Here is a 16,389-nt window from a genome sequence, read left to right as displayed (position 1 = left end):
TCTGTATATTGACCACATTATCAAATATGAAGGTTTTTAAGGGTAAGGGGGAAAATAATGGTGCTAGTAATTTCCTTTGCTACAGTTTACCTCCTTCAGTCACTGAAGAAGAAAAGAGACTGACAGTATTACCTTTCTTTTTTTTTTTTGTAGAAATATGAACCTTCCCTTTATAAATTGTAGAGAAGAAAAAACTTTTCTGCTATCCTCTTACGTTCAGGCCCCGGGACCTGTAAATTAAGCTGACAAAAGCCATATGAGCAAAAGAAAAGGTATGTGGTTGTGAAGCCCGAGTGTCTGAGATAGGTCTTGGGTTAATTCAGAAAGTTTATTTTGCCGAGGTTGAGGACACATGCCTGTGACACAGCCTCAGGCGATCCTGACGACATGTGCCCAAGGTGGTCAGAGCACAGTTTGGCTTCATACATTTTAGAGAGACATGAGACATCAATCAATGTATGTAAGATGAACATTGGTTAGGTCTGGAAAGGCAGGACAACTGGAATCGGGGAGGGGCCTTCCAGGTCACAGGTAGATAAGAGACAAGTAGATGCATTCCTTTGAGTTTCTGATTAGCCTCTCTCTCCAAAGGAGGCAATCAGATATGCATTTATCTCAGTGAGCGGAGGGGTGACTGAATGGAATGGGAGGCAGGTTTGCCCTGAGCAGTTCCCAGCTTGACTTTTTTCCTTTAGTTTAGTAATTTGAGGGCTCCAAGATTTATTTTCCTTTCACAGTTTTTTTTTTAAAGCTTATATTTTTGTGTGGGTGAAGGCCTCACAGAAAACAAGTAAAAACTCAAAGAAGCAATTAGACTTGGGGGCTTATACCATTTTAACAAAAGGAAATACATTGTAGACAACTGACTAGACAAAGAAAAGAGAGTTTCATTTTCTAGGAGTGATAAATTGTGGGAAAGTGACTAGGAAATAGAGTAACTAATGGAAGATAAAGCTTGTCTTAGTAAGATTGGTTTATGCAGACTTAGCATTAACTCTTACGTGATGATAAGTGTTGCTCTCCCCTTCCTCGTTGAGGGAGGGCACCTTTTTAATGGAAAATTTATTCCTTGCTTTTAGGCAGATAGGGGAGGACAGAAAGCTCTTCCTGCATCTACTGTTTCTCAGTTTCCTTTAGCTCAAAATAATCTCTATGCCAAAGTGGCTTATTTTAAAGTGGAATATTCTGATCTTCTTCAAGATCCTTGGCCATTTATAACAGAAAGAATTTGAGGATTTTTGTTTTGAGATCTAGTTTGTTGTTATTTCTTTTGATCAACCTGAAGATATTTTTCATTTGTTCCTATATTTCAAAAGTAAGTTAAAAAGGATAAAATTTATGTTTTATTTTCCATTGTTTCCCACTGGAATAGACTACACACTTAACTGTACTCTTTGGTAAACTGTTCAAATTAATCCCAATGATTATATTTAAGGTAAAGACCTATTTGCTGCGTATTTAGCAGCCCACTAAAATCATCGATCTCATTGATATCATGGCTCAGTTTCCAGAGTGAGACTGATAATTAACAATGTAGATTAGTTGCTACAGGCGAGATCTTTGTGTGTTGATATGCTGGCTTTCAGCTCTCTTTTTAAGAGTACTAATCACATTTGCATACTTTTTTCATTGTGAAGACTTTTATTGCTGTCTATAAACTTTGAAAATATCTTGAGCATAGCAGCAACTGTGCTCAATTGTTCATAGTCTTAGTTCCTTCGCACTTTAATTGTTAAATGAAAGCAGTATTGCTGAACAGAAAAGACATACCTCAATTTGAAGAAAAAGAAAGACACTTCTATTTTGAAAATAGCCAAATCTGAAATAATGTAAAAGATTTATAAGCAAATGGAATGAAGCTGCTTTGTGATTTAAGCTTTACAAAGGATAGCAACTAGAATTATTCAATATGAAGGTCAAGCTCAAGAAGCAGTGTTCACTTTTTAAAACAAATTTCTAGTTAACATGGCAAATATAAATACAGCACAATACAAGGGCAGAAGGAGGGGAGTGTCACAAGGAGGCCTACACTGTGTTTATAATCACAGCTGGCAATATTTACCTAACTTCTAATCCAGTTAGTCAACCACTGTATTTCTATGTGAGCAAGATGATGTAGATGATTGAAAATATTCTATATGCCAAAATAAAGCCAACAGGCTCATGAGAAATAGTTTTGACTAGGTTTATTTGATTTGGCAGAAAACAAAGAAAATGACAGCAGGATTTGAGTGGTAGTTTGAGACTTAGTTTTCCTACAAAAATATGGCAATTAGTGTATTTTATTAGTATATTACAATGATTCCAGTATAATTTTTCATGACATAGCCAAGTATGGCTCAAGTATCTATAGTGGCTTAGGACAGACTGCAAAATGCATAGACCCTGTGGTGACTGAGACAGCTTCAGGTTCTGCAGGCAGAGATATAGCTACAGAATGCGTTATTGTATGCCCAGAGAAGGAATCAGTAACAGAGAAAGAGAGAGAATAATGGGATATCCCTGCAGATGGTCAAAGCACATTGATTCGAGTGATATTGTATGATCAAAGCTAGGAGGTGTGCAGCATTCCAGGAAGTCTACCGTAACATAAGAGGGTTCATGGGCTATAGGCAAATCCCACGGATGAACATTACTGGTAAGACAAAGAAGTCCCCAGTCCTATAGAGATCTGAGTAACGGGCTATAGAAGAGGAAAAACCTTTTTCCCCCTACCCGTTTTAGGTTCTTTGGCTGGGACCTGTGAATTAGACTGACAAAAGATAAATTAGCAGGAGAAAAGCAAACGATTTGATTAACATGTGCCCCATATATACACATTGAGCAACGGACACTAATGATGTGAAACTCAAAGGAATGGTTAAAATGTGGGCTTACATAACATCTTAACAAAATAAAAATAAATATTTAGAGAAGTGGCAAAACAGAGGAAAAGGACTTCGAGTTTCTAGGAAAGTAAATTTGGGGAAGGTAAACACACGGGGGAAACTAATGGAAGATAAGGGCTAGCTAGTAACATTTGTTATGAAGATTCATCTTGGGGTGTCCCTAGGCTGCTGAGGGTCTAGAGTTGTCTGTGATGATTAATTTCAATTTTTCTTTTTTTTTTTTTTGAGACGGAGTCTCGCTCTGTCACCCAGGCTGGAGTGCAGTGGCCGGATCTCAGCTCACTGCAAGCTCCGCCTCCCGGGTTCACGCCATTCTCCTGCCTCAGCCTCCCGAGTAGCTGGGACTACAGGCGCCTGCCACCTCGCCCGGCTAAGTTTTTGTATTTTTAGTAGAGACGGGGTTTCACTGTGTTAGCCAGGATGGTCTCGATCTCCTGACCTCGTGATCCGCCCGTCTCGGCCTCCCAAAGTGCTGGGATTACAGGCTTGAGCCACCTCGCCCGGCCTAATTTCAATTTTTCTTGGTTGAGTGGTGAGGGGAGACACCTTTACAAATTCATACCCTGCTTTTAGGCAAATAGGGGCAGGGCAGAGAGCTTTTGTATCTTGTTATCTGCTTCTTCCCAACGGCTTTTGCCTCAAGAAAATCCTTAAGTCAAAGTGGCACATTTTGGGGTGGTATATTCTGCTACTCTTCAAGGTTTATTAACAAGACTCAAGGAAATAGCAGAAGCCAATTTTCAGAATAGAGGCATCTGGTTTACACTGGACTAGCAGAAATGTCACTCACAGCTGAGAGATGGGCTAGAAAGACTTCATTACCTCCTGATTAAGGATAGGATTAAGGACAGGATTGGTCCTTCACTGTAAATTGAGGTTAATCAGTGCAGTTGTGGTGTGATTAAAGACAAAAAAAGTGAGACAAGGTCAGTGACATTCAGAGCCAGGAAACAAACTTCAAGAATTCAGAGTAAAGTCAAGCAAAGGATGCCTTTAATTTGTTGGAATTCATTATCTGGTATTTCATGAAAAAGATGTGAATGCTTTGAACATAGGTAGAGGGCAGCCTTTTCACCTGCACACTCAATTGCATTGCCACTTACTGGCTCATGGACAATTAAGGTGTCATTTTTCTCCCTTTTTTAAATCTGTTTTTTTCCATCATTACTAGATCATTTCCATCATTATGAATTTGTATGTAAATTCACTACGTTTTATCCCTGTGATGCTTGAATTTAATTGTTTCATATGACAAGTTTGCTCATCTCAGGAAAGCTCCTTCAGGATTCTGGTTGCTCTCTGTGGTATTATAAAAAATGTATTTGGCCTTTTAGCAATGGGTTTGCCACCAAAACACAGGTGTCATGAAAAGCACACCTAAAAGCCAAAATGGGAAAGGAAAAGGCTCATGTCAGCATCATCGTCGTTGGACATCAAGATTCGGGCAAGCCCACCACTACTGGCCATCTGGTGGACAAAAGAACCACTGAAAACTTTGAGGAGGCTGCTGAGATGGGAAAGGGCTTTTTCAAGTATGCCTGGGTATTAGATAAACGGAAATCTGAGTGTGAATGTGGTGTCACTATTGATATCTCCCCGTGGAAATTTGAAATCAGCAAGTACTACATGACTTACTGATGCCCCAAGACACAGAAACTTTACCAAAAACATGATTACAGGCACATCTTAGGCTGACTATTCTGTCCTGATGCTTGCTGCTGGTGTTGGTGAATTTGAAGCTAGTATCTCCAAGAATAGGCAAACCTGTAAGCATGCCCTTCTGGCTTATACACTGGGTGTGAAACAATTAATTATTTGTGTTAACAAAATGGATTCCACTAAGCCACCCTGCAGTTAGAAGAAATATGAAGAATTTATTAAGGAAGTCTGCACTTACATTAAGAAAATTGGCTGCATTCTTGGAAGAAGTGGCATAGGTACAAAAAACAAAAAAGAAAACAAAATTGGCTAGAACTCCAACACAGAAGCATGTGTGCCAAGTTCTGGTTGGAATGATGACAATATGCTGGAACCAAGTGCTTAGCATGCCTTGGATCTAGCAATGAAAAGTCACCTGTAAAGATGGCAATGCTAATAGAATCATGCTGCTTGAAGCTCTGGACTGCATCCTATCACCAACTCATCCAACTGCCAAGTCCTTTTGTCTGCCTCTCCAGAATGTCTATAAAATCGATGGTGTTGTTACTGTCCCTGGTGGCCAAATGGAGGCTGGTATTCTCAAACCTGGCATGGTGGTCACCTTTGCTCCAGTCAATGTTACAACTGAAGTGAAGTCTGTTGAAATGCACCATGAAGCTTTGAGTGAAGTTCTTTCTGGTGACAATTTGGGCTTCAGTATCTAGAATTTGTCTGTTAAGATGTTCATGACAGCAACATTGCTGGTGACAGCAAACATAATCAATCAATTGGCTTCAGTGCTCCGGTGATTATCCTGAACCATCCAGGTTAAGTCAGTGCTGGCTATGACCCTGTACTAAATTGTCACACAGCTCACATTGCTTGCAAGTTTGCCGAGCTGAAGGAACTGATTGATTGCTGTTCTGATAAGAAGCTGGAAGATGGCCCTATATTCTAGAAGTCTGGCGATGCTGCCATCATGGATATGATTCCTGGCAAGCCCACGTGTGTTGAGAGTCTCTCTGACTATCCTCCTCTGGATTGTTTTGCTGTTTGTGGTATGAGGCAGACAGTTGCTGTGGATGTCATCAAAGCAGTGGACCAGATTGCTGTTGGAGCTGGCAAGGTCACCAAATATTCCCAGAAAGCTCAGAAGGCTAAACGCATATTATCTCTAATACCTGCCACCCCAGTCTTAATCAGTGGTAGAAGAATGGTCCCAGAACTGTTTGTTTCAATTGACCATTTAATAGTAAAAGACTGGTTAATAATAACAATGCATCATAAAACCTTCAAAATAAAAGGAGAATGTTTTGTGGACCATTTTGGGTTTGCTTATTTTTATTTTTATTTTTTTGCATGTGGCAGTTTTAAGTTATTAGTTTTTAAAATCAGTACTTTTTATTTTCTTTTTTCTGACTTTTATTTTTTAAGTTCAGAAAGTGTATGTGTGGATTTGTTACATGGGTGAATTGTGTGCCATGGGGATTTGATGTCCAGATTATTTTGTCCCCCAGGCAATGAGCATAGTACCACATAGGTAGTTTTTGATGCTCATCTTCCTCCCACCCTCCACCTTAAGTAGGCCCAAGTGTCTATTGTCTATTGTCCCCTTCTTTGTGTCCATGTGTACTCAATGTTTAGCTTCCACTTATAAGTCAGAACACGCAGTATTTGGTTTTCTGTTCTTTTGTTAGTTCATTTAGAATAATGGCCTCCAGCTCTATTGATATCAATGCAAAGGACATGATTTCATTCTTCTTTATGGCAATGTAGAATTCTGTGGTGTACATGTATCACATTTTCTTTATCCAGTCCACCACTGATGGTTATATAGGTTGCTTTCATGTCTTTGCTATTGTGAATAGTGCTGGGATGAATATATGCATGCATGTGTCTTTGTGATAGAACAATTTAATATTCTTTTGGGTTTATACCCAGCAATAGGATTGCTGGATCAAATGGTATTTCTGTATTAAATTATTTGAGAAATTTCCAACTGCTTTCCACAGTGGCTAAACTAATTTACATTCCCACCAGTGGTGTATAAATGTTCCCTTTTCTCTGCAACCTTGCCAGTATCTGTTATTTTTTGTTTTTAATAATAGCCATTCTGACTGGTGTGAAATGGTATCACATTGTGGTTTTGATTTGCATTGCTCTAATGATTAGCAATGTTGAGCATGTTTTCATATGCTTGTTGGCTGCATCTATTTTGTCTTTTGAGAAGTATCTGTTCATGTCCTTTGCCCATTTTTTAATTTTTTTTTTTTTTTTTGCTGTTAAGTTCCTTATAGATTCTGAATATTAGACCTTCGTCAGATGCATAGTTTGCAAATATTTTATCCCATTCTGTAGGTTGTATGTTTATTCTGCTGATAATTTCTTTTGTTGTTCAGAAGCTCTTTAGTTTAATTAGGTCCCACTTGTCAAATTTTTTTTTTTTTATATTGCTTTTGTTGTCTGCATCATGAAATCTTTGCCAGGGCCTATGTCCAAAATGGTACTTCCTAGATTTTCTTCTAGGTTTTTCGTGGTTTTAGGTGTTACATTTAAGTGTTTCATCCATCTCAAGTTGATTTTTATATATGTTGAAAGGAAGGAATCCAGGTTCAATCTTCTGCATGAGGCTAGCCAGTTATCCCAGTACCATTTATTGAATAGGGAATTCTTTCCCCATTGCTTGTTTTTGTCAGCTTTGTTGAAGATCAGATGATTGTCGGTGTGTGGTTTTATTTCAGGGTTCTCTAACCTGTTCCATTGGTCTATGTGTCTATTTTTGTGCCAATACCATACTATTTTGTTTGCTGTATCCTTGTAGTATAGTTTGAAGTCTGGTTGGGTGATGTCTCCAGCTTTGTTCCTTTTGCTTAGGATCGCATTGGCTAGTCAGGCTCTTTTTTCATTCCTTATACTTTTTTTTTTTTTTTTTCTGATTCTGTGAAAAATGTCGCTGGTAGTTTGATAGGAATAGCATTGAATCTGTGAATTGTTTTGGGCACTATGACCATTTTAACAATATCAATTGTTCCTATCCATGATCATGGAATGTTTTTCCATTTGTTCATGTCATGTCTGATTTATTTCAGCATTGTTTTATAATTCTTGTTGTAGAAATATTTCACCTTCCTGGTTAGCTGTATTCATAGGTATTTTATTCTTTTTGTGGCTATTGTGAATGGGATTACTTTCTTGATTTTTCTCTCAGCTTGGTGCATTGATTTTGTATCCTGAAACTTTGCTGAAGTTGTTTATCAGATTGAGGTGTCTTTGAGCAGAGACTGTGGGGTTTCCAGGTATAGAATCATATGATCTGGGAAGAGAGATAGTATGACTTCCTTTCTTTCTTCCTATTTGGTTGCCTTTTATTTCTTTTTCTTGCCTGATGGCTCTGACTGGGACTTTCAGCACTATCTTGAATAGGCGTGGTAAGAGTGGGCATCCTTGTCTTGTTCTGTTTTTCCAGAGAAATGCTTTCAGCTTTTGCCCATTCAGTATGATGTTGGCTGTGGGTTTGTTATAGATGGCTCTTATTCTGAGGTATACACTTTGATGTCTAGCTTGTTGAGGGTTTCTAACATGAAGGGATGTTGAATTTATTAGTATTGAAAGCCTTTATGGCATCTATTGAGATGATTATGTGCTTTTGTTTTTAGTTCTATTTATGTAAAATCAGTACTTTTAATGGAAACAACTTGCCCAAAAAAATATGTTATAGAATTTTGAGACCCATAAAACAAACTTCAATGAGAAAAAAATACATATTATCGATATTTGCTTAATATATAAATATATTTCATATATTTATATAATATATTTAGCTAATATAAATATATAATAAATGTATATATAAATAAATGTGTTTATAAATATTTATATGTAAATATTAATATCTATTTATATTAACTAAATATATATTTATATTATATAATATATATTTGAAATAAATATATTTCTAAAAATATATTTATTTCAAATATATTTAGTTTATATAAATATATATTTAGTTTATATAAATACATTTTATTTTATATACTTGTATTTATTTTATATATAGATACATTTTTTATAATAAACATTAATTTTATATAAATATGTAAAAGTTTTAGATAATAAATATGCATACTAATTTTATATTATATACATAAAGATTAACAAAGTAGATAGACAGCTAGCCAGACTAATAATAAAGAAAAGAGAAAAGAATCAAATAGACACAATAAAAATAAAAAAGGGAATATCACCACTGATCCCACAGAAATACAAACTGCCATCAGAGAATACCATAAACACCTCTATGCAAATAAATTGGAAAATCTGGAAGAAATGGATAAATTCCTGGACACATACACCCTCCCAAGACTAAACCAGGAAGAAGTCAAATCCCTGAATAGACCAATAACAAGCTCTGAAATTGAGGCAGTAATTAATAGCCTACAAACCAAAAAAAGCCCAGGACCAGACAGATTCATAGCCAACTTGTACCAGAGGTACAAAGAAGAGCTGGTACCATTCCTTCTGAAACTATTCCAAACAACAGAAAAAGAGAGACTCCTCCCTAACTCATTTTATGAGGCCAGCATTATCCTGATACTAAAACCTGGCAGAGATACAACAAAAATAGAAAATTTCAGGCCAGTATCCCTGATGAACATCAATGCGAAAATCCTCAATAAAATACTGGCCAACTGAATCCAGCAGCACATTAAAAAACTTATCCATCATGATCAAGTCGGCTTCGTCCCTGGGATGCAAGGCTGGTTTAATATACACAAATCAATAAATGTAATTGATCACATAAACAGAACCAATGACAAAAAGCACATGATTATCTCAATAGATGCAGAAAAGGCCTTCGATATAATTCAATGCCCCTTCATGCTAAAAACACTCAATAAGCTAGGTATTGATGGAACATATCTAAAAATACTAAGAGCTTTTATAACAAACCTACAGCCAATGTCATACTGAATGGGCAAAAGCTGGAAGCATTCCCTTTGAAAACTGGCACAAGAAAAGGATGCCCTTTCTCTCCATGCCCTCTCTCTCCACTCTGATTCAACATATTATTGGATGTTCTATTCAGCACAATCAGGCAAGAGAAAAAATTAAAGGTATTCAAATAAGAAGAGAGGAAGTCAAATTGTCTCTGTTTGCAGATGACATGATTGTATATTTAGAAAACCCCATCATCTCAGCCCAAAATCTCCTTAAGCTGATAAGCAACTTCAGCAAAGTCTCAGGATACAAAATCAATGTGCAAAAATCACAAGCATTCCTATACATCAATAATAGACAAACAGAGAGCCAAATCATGAGTGAACTCCCATTCACAACTGCTACAAAGAGAATAAAATACCTAGAAATCCAACTTACAAGGGATGCAAAGGACCTCTTCAAAAAGAACTAGAAACCACCGCTCAAGGAAATCAGAGAGGATACAAACAAATGCAAAAACGTTCCATGCACATGGATAGAAAGAATCACTATCGTGAAAATGGCCATACTACCCAAAGTAATTCATAAATTCAATGCTATTCCCATCAAGCTACCATTGACTTTCTTCATAAAATTAGAAAAAACTACTTTAAATTTCATATGGAAACAAAAAAGAGCCCGTATAGCCAAGACAATCCTAAGCCAGAAGAACAAAGCTGGAGGAATCACACTATCTGACTTCAAACTATACTACAAGGCTACAGTAACCAAAACAGCATGGTACTGGTACCAAAACAGATATATAGACCAATGGTACAGAACAGAGGGCTCAGAGATAACAACACACATCTACAAACATCTGATCTTTGACAAACCTGACAAAAACAAGCAATGGGGAAAGGATTCCCTATTTAATAAATTGTGTTGGGAAAACTGGCTAGCCACAAGCAGAAAACTGAAACTGGACCCCTCCCTTACACCTTATACAAAAATTAACTGAAGACAGGTTAAAGAATTAAACGTAAGACCTATAAACCATATTAACCCTAAAAGAAAACCTAGGCAATACCATTCAGGACATAGGCCTGGGCAAAGACTTCATGACTAAAACACCAAAAGCAATGGCAACGAAAGCCAAAATAGACAAATGGGATCTAATTAAACTAAAGAACTTCTTCACAGCAAAAGAAACTATCATCAGAGTGAACAGGCAACCTACAGAATGGGAGAAAATGTTTGCAATCTATCCATCTGATAAAGGGCTAATATCCAGAATCTACAAGGAACTTAAATTTACAAAAAAAAAAAAAAAACCCACAAATAACCCCATGAAAAGGATATGAACAGACACTTCTCAAAAGAAGATATGTATGCAGCTGACAAACATATGAAAAAAAGCTCATCACTCGTCATTAGAGAAATGCAAATCAAAACCACAATGAGATACCATCTCACGCCAGTTAGAATGGTGATCATTAAAAAGTCAGGAAACAACAGATGCTGGAGAGGATATGGAGAAATAGTAATGCTTTTACACTGTTGGTGGGAGTGTAAATTAGTTCAACCATTGTGGAAGACAGTGTGGCGATTCCTCAGGGATCTAGAACCAGAAATACCATTTGGCCCAACAATCCCATTACTGGGTATACACCCAAAGGATTATAAGTCATTCTACTATAAAGACACATGCACACATATGTTTATTACAGCACTATTCACAATAGCAAAGACTTGGAACCAACCCAAATGCCCATCAATGATAGGCTGGATAAAGAAAATGTGGCACATACACACCATGGAATACTATGCAGCCATGAAAAAGAATGAGTTCATTTCCTTTGCAGGAACATAGATGAAGCTGGAAACCATCATTCTCAGCAAAATAGCACAGGAACAGAAAACCAAACACCTCATGTTCTCACTCATAACTGGGAGTTGAACAATGAGAACACATGGGCACAGGGAGGGGAATATCACACACCATGGCCTGTCAGTGGGTGGGGGGCAATGGGAGGAAAAGCATTAGGAGAAATACCTAAGGTAGATGACGGGTTGATGGGTGCAGCAAACCACCATGGCACATATATACCTATGTAACAAACCTGCATGTTCTGCACGTGTATCCCAGAACTTAAAGTATAAATACACACACACACACACACACACACACACACATATATATATTTATAAACTGATTCAAAGACAAGAACAAGATAAAGGAATTGGAGATGGATTAGCATAGAGAAGAGATGCGTAAGGAACTTGTACATTACTGCTTTCAGATTTTTGATAATGAAGTTGTTAACCAATTGGACAAAAAACAGAAGGGAGTTAAAATTAAAATTGCAAAGATTTCACTTTGGTCAAAGGGTGTATTTTTATTTTTATGTTTTAAATAACATTCTTCTATTCATTCACCAATCATTTTTGTAGCCTCCATTTTAATTTGGGCTATTCCAAGGTGCTGAAGTTTTTCAATGATGACCAATCAGAATCTCAGATTCTACTGGGCTTAAAGCTGGATGGAGCTGGATGTCAAGGTTATAAAATGCCAAGAAAAGGCCATTGAAACTCATTAAAGAGTCTCTTTGCATTGTTAAAATAAATAAATAAATAAGTTTTATTTAAATAAATATACATATTAACTTTATATAAATATATATTTAGGAAAAATATTTTAAATAAATATCATATACATGAATTGATGTAAATAAATATATATCATACAATATATATTTTTATATAATACATCATTTAATATGTTTGATCTTTGTACTCAGTTCTTGGCGCAGATCATTGGCAATTCCTGAGTGATAGTAGTGCCTTTTGTTGTTCTTAATGAGTCTCTTTTAACATCATCTGAGCTTATGCTAATGAAGTGACTAAGCATTGGGCCCCTAGATAGCTTTAGGTAGGGGGTTAGTCACTAGAAAGACAAAACTCATGATTAGAGGGTTAGAACTTTCAGTCCCATCTCCTAACATCTGGCGAGGGAATGGAAGCTGTTTGAGTTATCTGAAAACTCTTGGACAATGGGATTCAGAGAGCTTTGGAGCTGTTGAACACAATGAAATGCTAGGAGAATGGTGCATTCATAATGGGAATGGAAGCTCCATATCCCCCCCACCATAACTTGCCCTATGTATTTCTTCCAGTTGGCTATTTCCATTTTGTAGTCTTCATAATAAACCAGTACACCTAACTAAACTATTCTCTTGAGTTCTGTGGGTTGTTCTGCTCAATTATCAAACCTGAGGAGGTATTTGGGATTGTGGAAACGCCTGAATTTATAGCCAATTGGTCAGGAGTATAGGTGGTTCTTAGGACTTGTAACTGGTATCTGAAGTTGGGGAAGTCTTGTGGGACTAAGCCCTTAACCTGTTGTTTATGTGCTAACTCTGGGAGTTAGTTTCAGAGTTAACCTGAATTACTGGACACCCAGTTGGTGTCAGAGAATTGGTTATTGGTGTCAGAATAAAACATGTACACAATTGGTTTCAGAAGTGGTGTCAGAGAAAACACCACAAAGGTCTTGTCCTTTTTTCTTAGAAAACATAAAAAAAAGAAGGTTAGTGGTATGAGTTCTTGTTGCTATAGCTGTCTTGAGGCTAAAACTGATACTCCTAATCCATCTTTTTTCATATTTGCTAGATTACCTTTACCATCAGTTAGTACCCCTATTGATCCAGGGGGCTTACCTGGTGAGATGACCCATGATCTCTTCAATGGACTGAATTGTGATCCTCCAAAATTCGTAAGTTGAAGTCCCAACCCCAGTCACTTGTGTGACTGTATTTGAACGTAGGGCCTTCAGGAGGTAATTAAAATTAAATGAAGTCATAAGCATAGGGACTGATATGGTTTGGCTATGTGTCCCTACCCAAATCTCATGTCTAATTGTAATCCCCACATGTCAGGGGAGGGGCCTGGTGGGAGGTGATTGAATCATGGGGCAGACGTCCTTCTTGCTGTTCTTGTGATCTGTTCTCATGAGATCTGTTTGACTGAAACAGTTCTCACGAGATCTGTTTGATTGAAAGTGTGTAGCACTTCCCCCTTCACACTCTCTCTCTCCTGCTTGGACATGTGAAGACGTGCTCACTTCCTTTTTGCCTTCTGCCATGATTGTAAGTTTCAGAGGCCTCCTGGTCATACTTCCTGCTAAGCCTGTGAAACTGTGAGTCAAACCTCTTTTCTTCATAAATTACCCAGTCCCGGGTAGTTCCTTATAGTAGCAATGTGAGAACAGACTAATACAGGGCCCTAATCTGATAAGATTGCTGGCCCTATAAGAAGAGGAAGAGAGGAGATTTCTTTCACTTTTCATGCAATTACACCAACGAAAAGATATGTGAGAACAAAGAGGCTGTCTGCAAGCCAGGAAGGAAGCCCCTACCAGAAACTAAACTTTTCCAGATCTTGATCTGGGAGTTCTAGCCTCAAGAATTATAGAATTAATTTTTGTTGTTTAAGCCATCTAGACTGTGATATTTTGTTAATACAGCTCTAGAAGACTAAAACACTCTCGTTCTAGGTCCCATGTTACTGTCTTAGTCCATTTGTGCTAGTATAACAAAATACAAGAGACTGGGTAATTTATAATAAACAGAAATTTATTTTTTTACAGTTTTGGAGGCTAGGGAGTCCAAAGATCAAGGTGGTGGCATACAGTGTCTGCTGAGGGCCTTCTTGCTGATCCTCCCATGGTGGGAGGTGGAAGGGCAAAAAAGGGGATGAATGCTGTGTCCTCACATATTAGAATAGGAGAAGAGCCAAACTGGGCCTAAGCTAGTTCCCTCCAACCCTTTTATAATCCATTTGTGAGAGCAAAGCTCTCATAACTTAATCACTTCTCCAAAGGCCCCATCTCAATACCATGACAGTGGGGATTAAATTTCAACGTGAATTTTGGAGGAGACACATTTAAACCATAGTAGTCACTATGCCTTTTTCGGGTCATGGCTTCTGCCCTTGTCCATTTACTACAATATTGGGCAGGAGAGTACAAATAGACAATGGATAAATAGAATCCCAAATGTATTCTTCCCTGTTCCCATTATGTAATAGCTATCCTATCTCCTCCAGGTTATCAAAGTCAAATACCCCTGCCAATATGATAACTAATGTTTTTGCTTGTTGGTCTCTTGGTTCTAGGAGCCTAAAGTTACCAGATGGCAGCTGTAACTTAAAGTTAATAAGGATTTTACTATATCCCTAGTTTAAGCATACTCTCCCTTGGAACCAGGTTTTCTAGACCCCTGAAAATTTCTATGTCCTAATCCCTAGTCACTGTGACTATGTTACATTACATGGCAAATGGAACTTTACAGATGTAATTAAGGTTATTAATCAGCTGACCTTAAGAGAGAGAAATTATTCTGTATATCCAGGTGGGCCCAAACTAATCACATGGATTCTTAAAAGCAGTAAAGTGTTCTCTAAATAGAGAAAGGTGCATTAGAAGAGAGACATTAGAAGAAAAAGTCAGAGATTTAAAGCATGAGAAGGACCTGATATGCTGTTGCTGATTTTAAGATGGAAGAGGCAACATGATGAGGAATGCAGGTGACCTTAATGAGTTGAAACAGGTTTCCAGCTGAGAGCCAGCAAAGAAATGAGGACCCCAGGCCTACATCCATAAAGAACTAAATTCGTCCAACAACCTCAAAATCTTGGTAGCAGATTGTATTCCAGAACCTTGAGATAAGATGCCACATCAATCAATACCTTGATATCAGCTTTATGAGACCCTTGATAGAAAGAGCCAACCATAACTTCTTAGCTACAGAACTATGGGTTAACATTTGTGTCATTTTTAGCTGCTAAGTTTGTGGAAATTTGTTACAGCAGCAATAGGAAATGAATGCATCCACAGAGTCTGAAGTTGCAGAGATAAGAAGCACGCATTGCCAAGTGGGTCACTGAGGGTGATTATAAGCAGGGCCATTCCTACTTTTACCTTTTGGCTCTCAGAGACATGTATGATACCTACTAGGGACATGGCATTATATAAAGGTCATTATATAAAGGTCATTATATAAAGGCCATATCCTTGTGGGTTGTACCCCATCCTTTTAAGATATGGTCTCAAGCTGGCTACTCAATTGGTTCTTTATTATTACATCAATTTATAGGTGAGCAGCATCTAAATTATGCAGTATGTCATAGGCTCAGAGAATTTCATGGATATAAGCCCACTACTAAAATCCCTTTTCTGTCAAGCAGGTCCTTGATCTCCAACAAAATCATGTGGTATCCTATTGAGGCAGCAAGCACTCTGTAAGTTCCCAGATAGTCATGCTGGCCAAGGGAAGAAAGGAAATCTCATAGCTAGGATATATGCCAGTTCCAATAATGAAGAGAATTGCCTCCACAGTCTGGGATGGAAGGCATCTGATGTAATTCCCTTGCCACCAAGGGGTTGATTGGTCTCCTTGAAGGAAAGTGCCATGATAGTGACTCAGATAAAGTCTCGTTTATAGCTGGGGTTCTACATTTGGCAGCAGCAGTAGCTAGATCAGTCTTGGTTAGTAAGACTCAACGATGTTTAGCCCCTGCTTAGCCTCCATACTTGTGACCAGGACTTTTTCATTCATGTGTCCATTGTACCAGACTGGAGTAGCCTAATTGGCCTAATTATGTTTTCTTTTGTTATTTACTGCCTCTTTCATGCCCTCTGGTAAGTGTTAAAATGCAAAACAAATATCTTCACATTGCATGCCAATTCCCATAGGTCAGTCCACTACGTTTCTTACACTGACCTCTTTATCTTTGATTTTTCAATCTTTTTTCTTCTAGGTTCCTGACCAAACAGCCAAGCCATTTTCCACTGCCTGTAAATTCACATACATTCTAACTTCTGGCCAATTTTTTTTCTCACGAATTGGATAATCTTTGGGAGGTGATTAGGCTCCACTCTTATAAA

At 37.7% G+C, this 16,389-nt stretch overlaps 1 pseudogene; it reads left to right on the top strand.

Moving 5' to 3' along the window:
* Positions 1-4,277: 4,277 nt before the first annotated feature.
* On the top strand, positions 4,278-15,064 carry LOC105497500 (elongation factor 1-alpha 1-like; annotated as a pseudogene).
* The last annotated feature ends 1,325 nt before the right edge of the window (positions 15,065-16,389 follow it).

The sequence above is a fragment of the Macaca nemestrina genome, chromosome X (genome assembly GCF_043159975.1).
Source record: "Macaca nemestrina isolate mMacNem1 chromosome X, mMacNem.hap1, whole genome shotgun sequence".
Lineage (NCBI taxonomy): Eukaryota > Metazoa > Chordata > Mammalia > Primates > Cercopithecidae > Macaca > Macaca nemestrina.
Note: the sequence above shows the minus strand (reverse complement) of the source record. Positions and strands in the feature narration are given on the sequence as shown.